Raw genomic sequence first — 9274 nt, 5'->3', positions numbered from 1 at the left:
CTCTCAAATGAACAGCAGCTGCCGATTTGAGTTACTGGCGGGTTCCTGGCGTGTGCGCTTGACCTGCAGTATGGCGGGAATGAGGCCTCTGCAAGTGGCACATTAAGCTGCATGGTGGATTTAGCCTTTGGTAGTACAAAACAAAAAGAGGTTTCTGGGCTACACGCTGCTTTGATAAGAAGCATAGACCCACTATTTCTGAGAATTGATTGCTCCCAAAGCTGGCAGAAAACGTACCACCGCCATGTTGGGAAGCTGAAGTGGGTGGAGCCAGCAGCCACAGCACCGTTTCAGGCTTAAAAGGCTGCAGTTTAAAGCAATAGGCTCAAGGTAATATAAAACATAAGCCACATAAAGATGGCTACCACACAGAGAATCTGGATTATGTTCTCTTTGATATTCGTAACTGAAGAAAAACATTTGATTGCAAAAGCTGTTCAGTTATGCCAAAATGTATATTTTAAAGGTACTTGACTTCAAAATTTGGCTATAAGGATATGTTGCTTTGGAAAAGAGGCTCTGCTTTTGTTTCTACAGAAAGCCAGAGGCTATGGATTTGTTCCAGATTAAGATACATCAGGTTTGACCAGCCAAGACCACCTGAAAGGTCTCCAATGACACCATGGCCCAGATGATCCAACATCCAGAATCATTTCAAGGCAACTGGGCTCAGATGATACAGTCTCACAGACTACTCCATGATCCTAAAATTTTCTTTGTGTCCCCATAAGATACAGTGCCCCCCTCCAGCAGGAAGTAGTAAGAGAAGCTACGCCCAAATTCCCATAAACCAAGCTGGCTTTGGAGATGTGTAAAAGTTAAAACCTTCCTTTAAAAAAAAAAAGAAAAGGGGAAGTGCTGTGGGATGGTCTGTATGTCAAATTGCTCTGATTGGTCAATAAATAAAATACTGATTGGCCAGTGACCAGGCAGGAAGTAGGTGGGACAAGGAGAGAGGAGAATTTTGGGAAGCAGAAGGCTGAGGCAGAGAGACACTGCAGCCACCGCCAGGACAAGCAGCATGTAAAGACTCTGGTAAGCCACCAGCCACGTGACAAGGTATACATTTATAAAAATGGGTTAATTTAAGATAAAAGAACAGTTAGCAAGAAGCCTGCCACGGCCATACAGTTTATAAGTGATATAAGTATCTGAGTGATTATTTTATAAGTGGATTGTGGGACTGTGGGGCTTGGGGAACCTGGAGAGAAACCCTCCAGCAACACACTCCCTGAAAAACCACACATCTGTAACTCCAGCTCCAATTTAATTCTTCCTACTGTTTTCTAGGGACAAGTTCAGGGCTTGTTTTATTGCCAGGACTGTCACCAAGGTAGTGATGTGACTTTTTCCTCAATGAATCCTATTTACAATCCTGAGATTTGATTTACTCTCTTATGACAATATACTTATCCTTGGTGTGTTGGTACCTGTTGTGCAACAGTTTCTTCCAAGATTGAATCATTCCACTCTGATGGAAAGCTCCTTAAGTGGGAAGACAAACAATTCAAAAGAGCTTGGAAAGTCCCTGAAACTGACAAGATTCACTAGACCCCTCCTTGCCAGAATAAGCAAAAAAAGCTGAGAGTCTCTCTCAGATTGAAGGAAGCTGAGCAGCAACGAAGACTCTCAGAAGAGCTGACCACAGACCAGCTACCTAGAAGAAGCAGAAACCAGCCAGCTTGAAAGAAGTTTAGATCAACTGAGTCACTTGGAAAGGACACTCTCCAGCCTGTTGAGTTGCCTGCAGGGTGTACAATGTTTCCAGGTTCCCAGCTTTTGTGAGCTGTCACTAATGCTACGATGATGCACCTGTCTTTGAGTCATTTCTGCTCCTGTAAATAACCTCTTACTCATATTAGTGTAAGTAACCCCAATAAAACTTATTAGCTCACCAAGTTGGACTTTGGTGGTATCTGTACTTTGATCTGTCCAGTGTTCTCTATCTGGGGAGAGAAGATATGTGTGTTTCATTTCCCCATGAAAAGTTTTGTCACACAACATTACCTACTAGGTTTTATAATTGTAAAATTCTATTTTTTCTTTGTAATTAGTAAGCACATTGTGAGCCACTTTGAAGGGCAATTATATTTTATTTTCTATTATTGACCATGGTGGACAATTTCCTAAAAGACAAATGTACTAATTAGGACAAACTAGATTATACTGAGTCTAGGTAACCCTGTGCTCTACAGAAGGAACCTGATGTGTATGCTTAGTTTGCAACACTCTAACCCTTTTTTCCAACTTCTGGATCCACTTGGGGGTGAGCAAGGCCACCGCCCTCCAAAGAACGTTGATTTACATTCTTTCAGGTCACATCACAATCAACTATGGAACCTTGAAGGCTGTGGGTAGGGCAACCTCTCAGTCAGGCATCACTTGTGAGGTTTGCCTCTGATGTGTTAGCTGCATGCTTAAGGCCTGGTGTCTTATGGTGGCTAGGACAATCTGTCTGATTTTGAAGTGCTGGGTCTGTAGCCAGTTATTGAGCCCTTGCAGGACCCTTCTGAGGAAGTAATCCTAGAACTCCACGGAGTTTCCTACAGTGGACCCCGGTAAACTGCCAACATTCGATTATTCACCAATTGGTTCCAGTTGCCAGCTCAACTGGCTTCTTGCTCTGTCTTACCCTGACTTCCAAAGTCAACTCTTGTTTATAAAGAAAAGCTATTCTGAGCTCTTCATCCTGTGGACCAATAGGTTTCTGACTTTGAACCAACTTGTGGATTATTATTACTGGAATAAGTAATTCTTCAGATATCAGGGTGACAATAGCCCAAGAATACCCAGCCAGAGTCAGGCAGACGGTTGCTTCGTTTAGAAATAGGAAGGCTATACCATACCGGGGAGCCGGCACCCAGCAAAGGCAAATCCAGAAGAGAGTCCATGTGGCAACCTAAACAGTGTGGAATGGAGACAAAATCTGAAGCTTCTGGGCAAGGTCAAAAATGAAAATACCAGGACAGAGTCTGAAGCTTTGGGACAAGGTGAAAAACTGAAATGCCAGGATGAGGGTGGAATGGATTTGGAGTTTGAAGAGCCCAGCAAAACTCGGAAGAGGATACCTCAGGAACAGTAAGGCCTAGAGCTTCAAAGTCAACAGCCATGCAAGGATGAGGTACGGGAATGCCATCAAGAAAGTCTAAGACAATTAAAGTCCCCAGAGTGGGCCACAGGTCCATAGGAGCAGGCTGTAACTGTGAGAAAGTCTGGGGATGGCGGCAAGGGTCGCAAGAGGCCCTATTGCCTCATGGAGGAATATGCCGAAAACCACCAAAGGCAAAAGTGCCAAAGGTTACTGCAGCACCTTCCGCCCAGTGAATCATATGAAATCTGACCCACAGAGGGTTCACACAACCCTGGTGGACACCTTGAAGATCAAAAGTTGTGTGGAAAGGCACAGTCATGGATCTAGAACAACTCAATGTGATGCTAAACAATCTACTATTGTTACCACAAAGGAATGTGTCTCACCAGACAAAAAAATGAAGGCGTATACAGAGAACTCTTCTGATACATGGAAGAATGATGCCGTAAACCATGAAGGAAGAAGTGGACACGACGTGGAGTTTGACTTGCTAAGAGCAGAGGCTCAAGTCTTCCTGCATAGTGGCAGCAGTAGGTCACTCCCCAACAAGATGCCAGTAGTTATGGCAGAGAAAAAGCCTGCTGTAGACTAAGAAAAGGGCAGAGGAATGGATGAAGTTCTTGATGTTACAGAGGACATGGAAAAGGAAATAAGAAATGCACTAGGTCCAGGACCCCAGGAGGAAATCTTAACTAGTGCATTCAAATTGCATATTACTCGAGGAGATATCCACACACTAAAGAATGGTGAGTGGCTCAATGATGAGGTCATCAATTTTTACATGAATCTTCTGGTTGAGATAACAAAAAAGGGTACCCAGCTCTTCATGTGTTCAGCACTTTCTTTTACCCTAAACTAAAGCATGGTGGCTACTGTTCTGTTAAACGATGGACTCGAGGAATAAAACTGTTTGAAAAAGAAATTATTCTAGTACCTATTCACCAGAAGGTACATTGGAGCCTGATAGTAATCGACCTAAGAAAACAGAGTATCATATACCTCAATTCAATGGACAGACAGGGCAGAGTATTTGTGAGACCATCTTTGAATATTTACAAAATGAGAGCAAAACTCGAAGGAACATTGAGCTGGACCCTTTGGAGTGGAAAAGATACAGTATGACATCAAAGGAGATTCCTCAACAACTGAATGGGAGTGACTGTGGAATTTTTACTTGTAAATATGCAGATTACATTTCTAGAGACCAACTACTTACCTTTTCTCAGCAACACATGCCCATCTTTAGGAAGAGGATGGTGTGGGAAATCCTGCATAGTCACCTACTGTAACAACATCCACCTGGTTGCTATGGCACCCCTGCACTTTTCCATTGATGTTTCTATATACCTCAAGCAAGATGGGTTGAAAAGATTCAAAACAGATTCTGAGCTGCCTGACATGATGAAGCCCACTCTCTTCAATGTAGTCCTGACCTGGGGAGTCCTGCCCAATGCTATCTATACCTGCAAGTAACTACTGCATGCTTAGAAACTGCTGTTCAACCCACACAAGAACACATGTTCAGAAAACATTGTTTTAGTGTTGGATTTAGTTTATGAATTGGTTTAATGCTGGATTTATTTTATAAATTGGTTTAATATTGGATTTAGTTTATGATTTTTTGTCTTCTTCCCCCACCAATGATTGTTTATGTTTTCACTCACTCATTTGCAAACCTTGGCAGTTGTCATTTTCCAATATTCTCTATATACCAACCCTATTCCTTGTTTGAACTATTTATTCCTGAAAGGAATGCCCACCACACTGTCATTCCCTGCTTAAGATCAGGAGGGACATCAGTAAGAAGAGGCAGGAAGTGTTGACTAGCATCTCTAATGATGGTGTTGTATCTGTTAAATTGAAGCTGGAGGTGGTTTTTTTTTTTGTGTGTATTTTTTTAAAGCTTGAAAACAGTACAAGAAAGGACAATGAACTGCACAGACTGATGCTTTCCTGAACCATCATACTCTACCGGATTTGCATAGGAGGTAGGACTGAGAAAAGCATCATGCTTATTTAAAGACACATTCTTTCCCACAATTAAAGAGACTTGCCTTAGTTTTGGAAGTTGATTAGAAGTAACTATAATGGTAAATATCCATTTTTATCCAAGATCTCATTGAATCCAAACCTCAGCTTTGCTAGGGCTATATTGAATTATTTGAAATATTCCACAATATTCCCATTGTGGAAGTGGAGATTTAGGGTTGATAGTGCTAATTATACAACAATACATCTTACATGTGATAAATTGTATTTAACTTTTCTGTTCACTATCTTACCATTGTGTCTCTGCAATTTTTATTTAATAAAGTTTAAAGTTGTTCAGAACATACTTTGCAAAAAAAGAAATGGATAATTTTCTTAATGTATACCACTTACTAAAGTTAAATTAATATTGGATAAACAATTTAAGCAGACCTGTAATCCCAAGTAAAATAGAAGCAGTAATTAAATGTCTACCAAGAAAACAAAACAAAAATAACCAGGATCAGATGGTTTTATCATAGAGTTCTACAAGGCTTTTCAAGAAGACCTGATGGCAATACTCCTCAAATTATCTCACAAAATAGAAACATAAAGAGCAATGCCCAGTTTTTTAAGAGGCCACAGTTATCCTGATACCTAAACCACATAAACACTCAAGAAAGAATGAGAATCACAGGCAAATTTACCTCATGAACATTGATGCAAACATTCTCAATGAAACATTTGCAAACTGAATCCAATAACACATCCAAAAGATTATCCACCATGAACAAGTAGGCTTCATCCCAGAGTGCATGGATGTTTTAGCCTATGTAAATTGATAAATACATGTTCTCTCTCACATGTGGGTCATAGATTGTAATTCATAGATGTATTTATAGTTTATACATATATATGGGGGTAGGTAGTGAAGCAGGTGAGGAAAGAGGGTAATGATGACTTGCTGATCATGGAACCCCACCAACCCCCGGGGCACCATAGCTTTACTTTGGCTTTCTCAGAAACTAGCTGAGGACATTTTTTCCTTCGATGAGAATTTTCTATTGTCACCAATTAATGGAGGTTCACACAGGGAAGAGTTCAGGAGACATTTTGGTTTAGTTTATGGAAAAATAGTGGAGGGACATTATATGCCATACTGATGAGTATGGTTTTTCTTATGATGCCTGGAGAAGTCTGTTAAAAGTTGACAAGAGAGATTCAGAATCGAAAGAAGTGGGAAACTAAGCTGAGTTGCTTTTTGAAGACATTTTGATGTGTTGTTAGAGTTGTTTTGTTCACTATTTATTGCATAACTGCATGTTGATGAAACAATTCTGCCTTATTTCAGTACCCAAGAAGGCACACTGCAGGTGTGCCTCTTCTGTCCATAAAGAACAAACCTTATCACTAGCACATGTCCATCATTCCAGGGACAACGTGTTAGACATAGTGGATACGATTCTGTGTCATTGTCAGTGAGAGAGTAATAATATCATCTGTTTTTAAAGTGCTTTAGGGCCTTTGGAGGAAAGGTGTTACTGGATGCAGGTATAAAGTTAAAAAGAAAATTCAAGATGAGTGATGCTTATATGGTGATGGCTTGGTAATGTGTTTCAGAGGGACAGGTGAACTGCAGTGTAGGAGAAAAATAAATGCCGCTACTTAATGGCAGAAGCTGTCCAAGTTTAATCATTTTAAAGAGTAGTTCTCCTCTTTAGCAGTGCTGAAAACAAAGCCCAGTTACTCTCCACACAGAAAAAATGGCTCCCAGCACGGTTTTTATGGCACTGGGGGCGCTTCTCTCTTATTTGACATTCAATCATCCCTGAAGGTCTATATTGTCATGGAACACTGTAGAAGCCTCCTCCGATGGCCTTGTTCAGAGGGTAGCTCCTCTTAATTGTTGCAGCACTTTATGCCAGCCTTGGAAAAACTTTGTCAACGTGCATTGTTATCTTTACACTTACTCGAAGAGTGGTAGAAATAGTTGAAGAGGTTTAGGGTAGTGCCCTGATTTTCAGCTTGTTGTATGATCTCATTTTGCATTGCTTTATTTTTGAAACAGGGTCTCATGTACCTCAGGCTGCCCTTGAACTATTACATATCCGAGGCTGGCTTTGAACTCCTGATCCTCCTGTCTCTAACTCCTGAGCTCTGGGATCTGAGACATGTGATACTGTGTGTGTCTGGCTTTCTATCTTAGGTTCAATTTCAATTTTTTAAAGTTTTACAGAATTGCTTTTCAGTACTTTCTGCCTTGAAATAAAATGCATCTCAATTTCCTCCATCCAGTTTTTAAATTTTAGTACAGCATGCCCAATTAATTTTAATCACCTTAAAACCAAGAGTGTCATTCCAATCATTGTTGATTTCTTCTTAGCATCCAAAATAATTTCAGGATGAAAAAATAAGAGAATATGGAAGCAATTCACTCTAGCTTGGGTTCCCACCAAACGATGCTGCCCGAAGTGGAGCAGCTTCTCTGTCTGGGGTTTTGCTTTGTATTTCTAAATGCAGCTCAAGCTTCACCAGAGAATTAGGGCTGCACATCCCAATGGAACTTCAGTGCGGACATGTAGGGCTGAAGGTTAAATGAAATCAAAAGTCTTCTTGGGAAGAACAGAGGAAGCTTTGAGGTTCCCTTGTCCCTAGTTTTCACCAGAGCCCAGGGGATGCTTTCAGAAGCAGAATGTGATGGAGTGTTGACTCCCACAAGTCCACCTTCCTGTCCGAGCAGAATATCAAAGTGAAGGCAGCCTTTCTGAGAGCACTTCCTCCCATGCTGGGCCACACTGAATGACCATTATTAACCCCACCAATTCATGTCCAAGTGGCATCAATCATTTGGGTCACACAATGGCTGACTGTAAATTATGACATTATCTCCAAGCAGGAAGGTGATAATCATAATAATAATCATAAAAAAAAGTTCCTGGCATGGCCCTGGCTAGCTGAGGACCTTAGCATGATCTGTCATATTTGTTCTTAACATGAAAGCCTTTGCTGTTCCCTTGCAGGCCCATACATCACTGGACCTGTCACAGGTTTCTGTAGGACCAGTTGACATAGCTCAGAGCAGCAGCTGCAGGATGGCTTTGGGGAGCCTGACTCAAGAAAGAGTTGCTGGGGTACAGGGACCGCAAGTATTCTGCCGGAGACTGACATCCTGTTGTGCTGTCCTGCCCTTGCCCTCACTGAGTCACCACGAGGAGTAAACTGCTGTCATCGAGATGAAAGGGCCCTTCCTCTGATCTCCCCACTCCAAAATTACTTCAGTGCCACACTGTATTTTATGTCAATACCTATTTTATTTTTCAAAATTGAAAAAGATATAAGTACATTGTTCCCTGAATTCCTGATGTTCTGGGTAACCTAGCAACTGAGTATGCCACATAGCACACAACAGAACATTATCATGCATTCTGTTCGACTAACAAGCAAGCAGCACAGATTCCCTTTCCCGATGACTTAGGCTAAATTAACAGTTAATAGTTGCTATTAATATTAAAAAATAATAATAACCTCCCTTTTTCATTTCTTACAGCTAGATTTGTAGGGAATAATGCTTGGTTTTTATTGTGCACGTGGGAGAGTTTTTCATTGAGCCTACATCTTGCAAGTGATTTGCATGGGATTTAGGTAGCCGCAGCGGCTGCACGGTGATAATCACATGAAGCAGGAGAATACATTCAGAACATTTGGAAACCATGCAAAATTTTCAAGTTCAAAATTGACTCATGCTTTCTACCTCTGTGAAGATGCTGTCAATAAGGGATTTAAGTGCATGGCTCAGGCTGCTTAGCTGGGCTAGCCCTGTCCCCAGTCCTCTACGCAGCCTTCCAGGCAGTCCTCTGGCCAGCAGTACTATGGCAAGAATGTGGCCAGAACAAGATTCAGGGTCAGGGAGAAGTTCAAGGACGTTTGATCTGAAAAAAAAACATGCATAAGGTCACGGCCCAGAGCAAGAGCCTCCTGAAGAGTGGCGGAGGCTACAGGGACGAGGAGAAAGGGCAGAATTAGAAGCCAGGCAGAACAAAGAAGCAAAACAAGGATCGCTCTGCAAACAAGGAGGAATCACCAGACACATCCGGTGGAGCGGGAGGTGGGTGGGCTCTTGCTGGAAGTGGATGGGAGGCTCAGCACTTGGTAGACCAGCATCTACCGCCGTCTGTTAGAAGCCTACTTGCTTTCCTTTGAAACTGACCACCTCTG

At 41.7% G+C, this 9274-nt stretch overlaps 1 pseudogene; it reads left to right on the top strand.

The window, feature by feature from the left end:
- Positions 1-2269: 2269 nt before the first annotated feature.
- On the top strand, positions 2270-5298 carry LOC114710521 (annotated as a pseudogene).
- Positions 5299-9274: the final 3976 nt, after the last annotated feature.

This window comes from Peromyscus leucopus, chromosome 11, assembly GCF_004664715.2.
Source record: "Peromyscus leucopus breed LL Stock chromosome 11, UCI_PerLeu_2.1, whole genome shotgun sequence".
In the NCBI taxonomy this organism is placed as follows: Eukaryota; Metazoa; Chordata; class Mammalia; order Rodentia; family Cricetidae; genus Peromyscus; species Peromyscus leucopus.
Note: the sequence above shows the minus strand (reverse complement) of the source record. Positions and strands in the feature narration are given on the sequence as shown.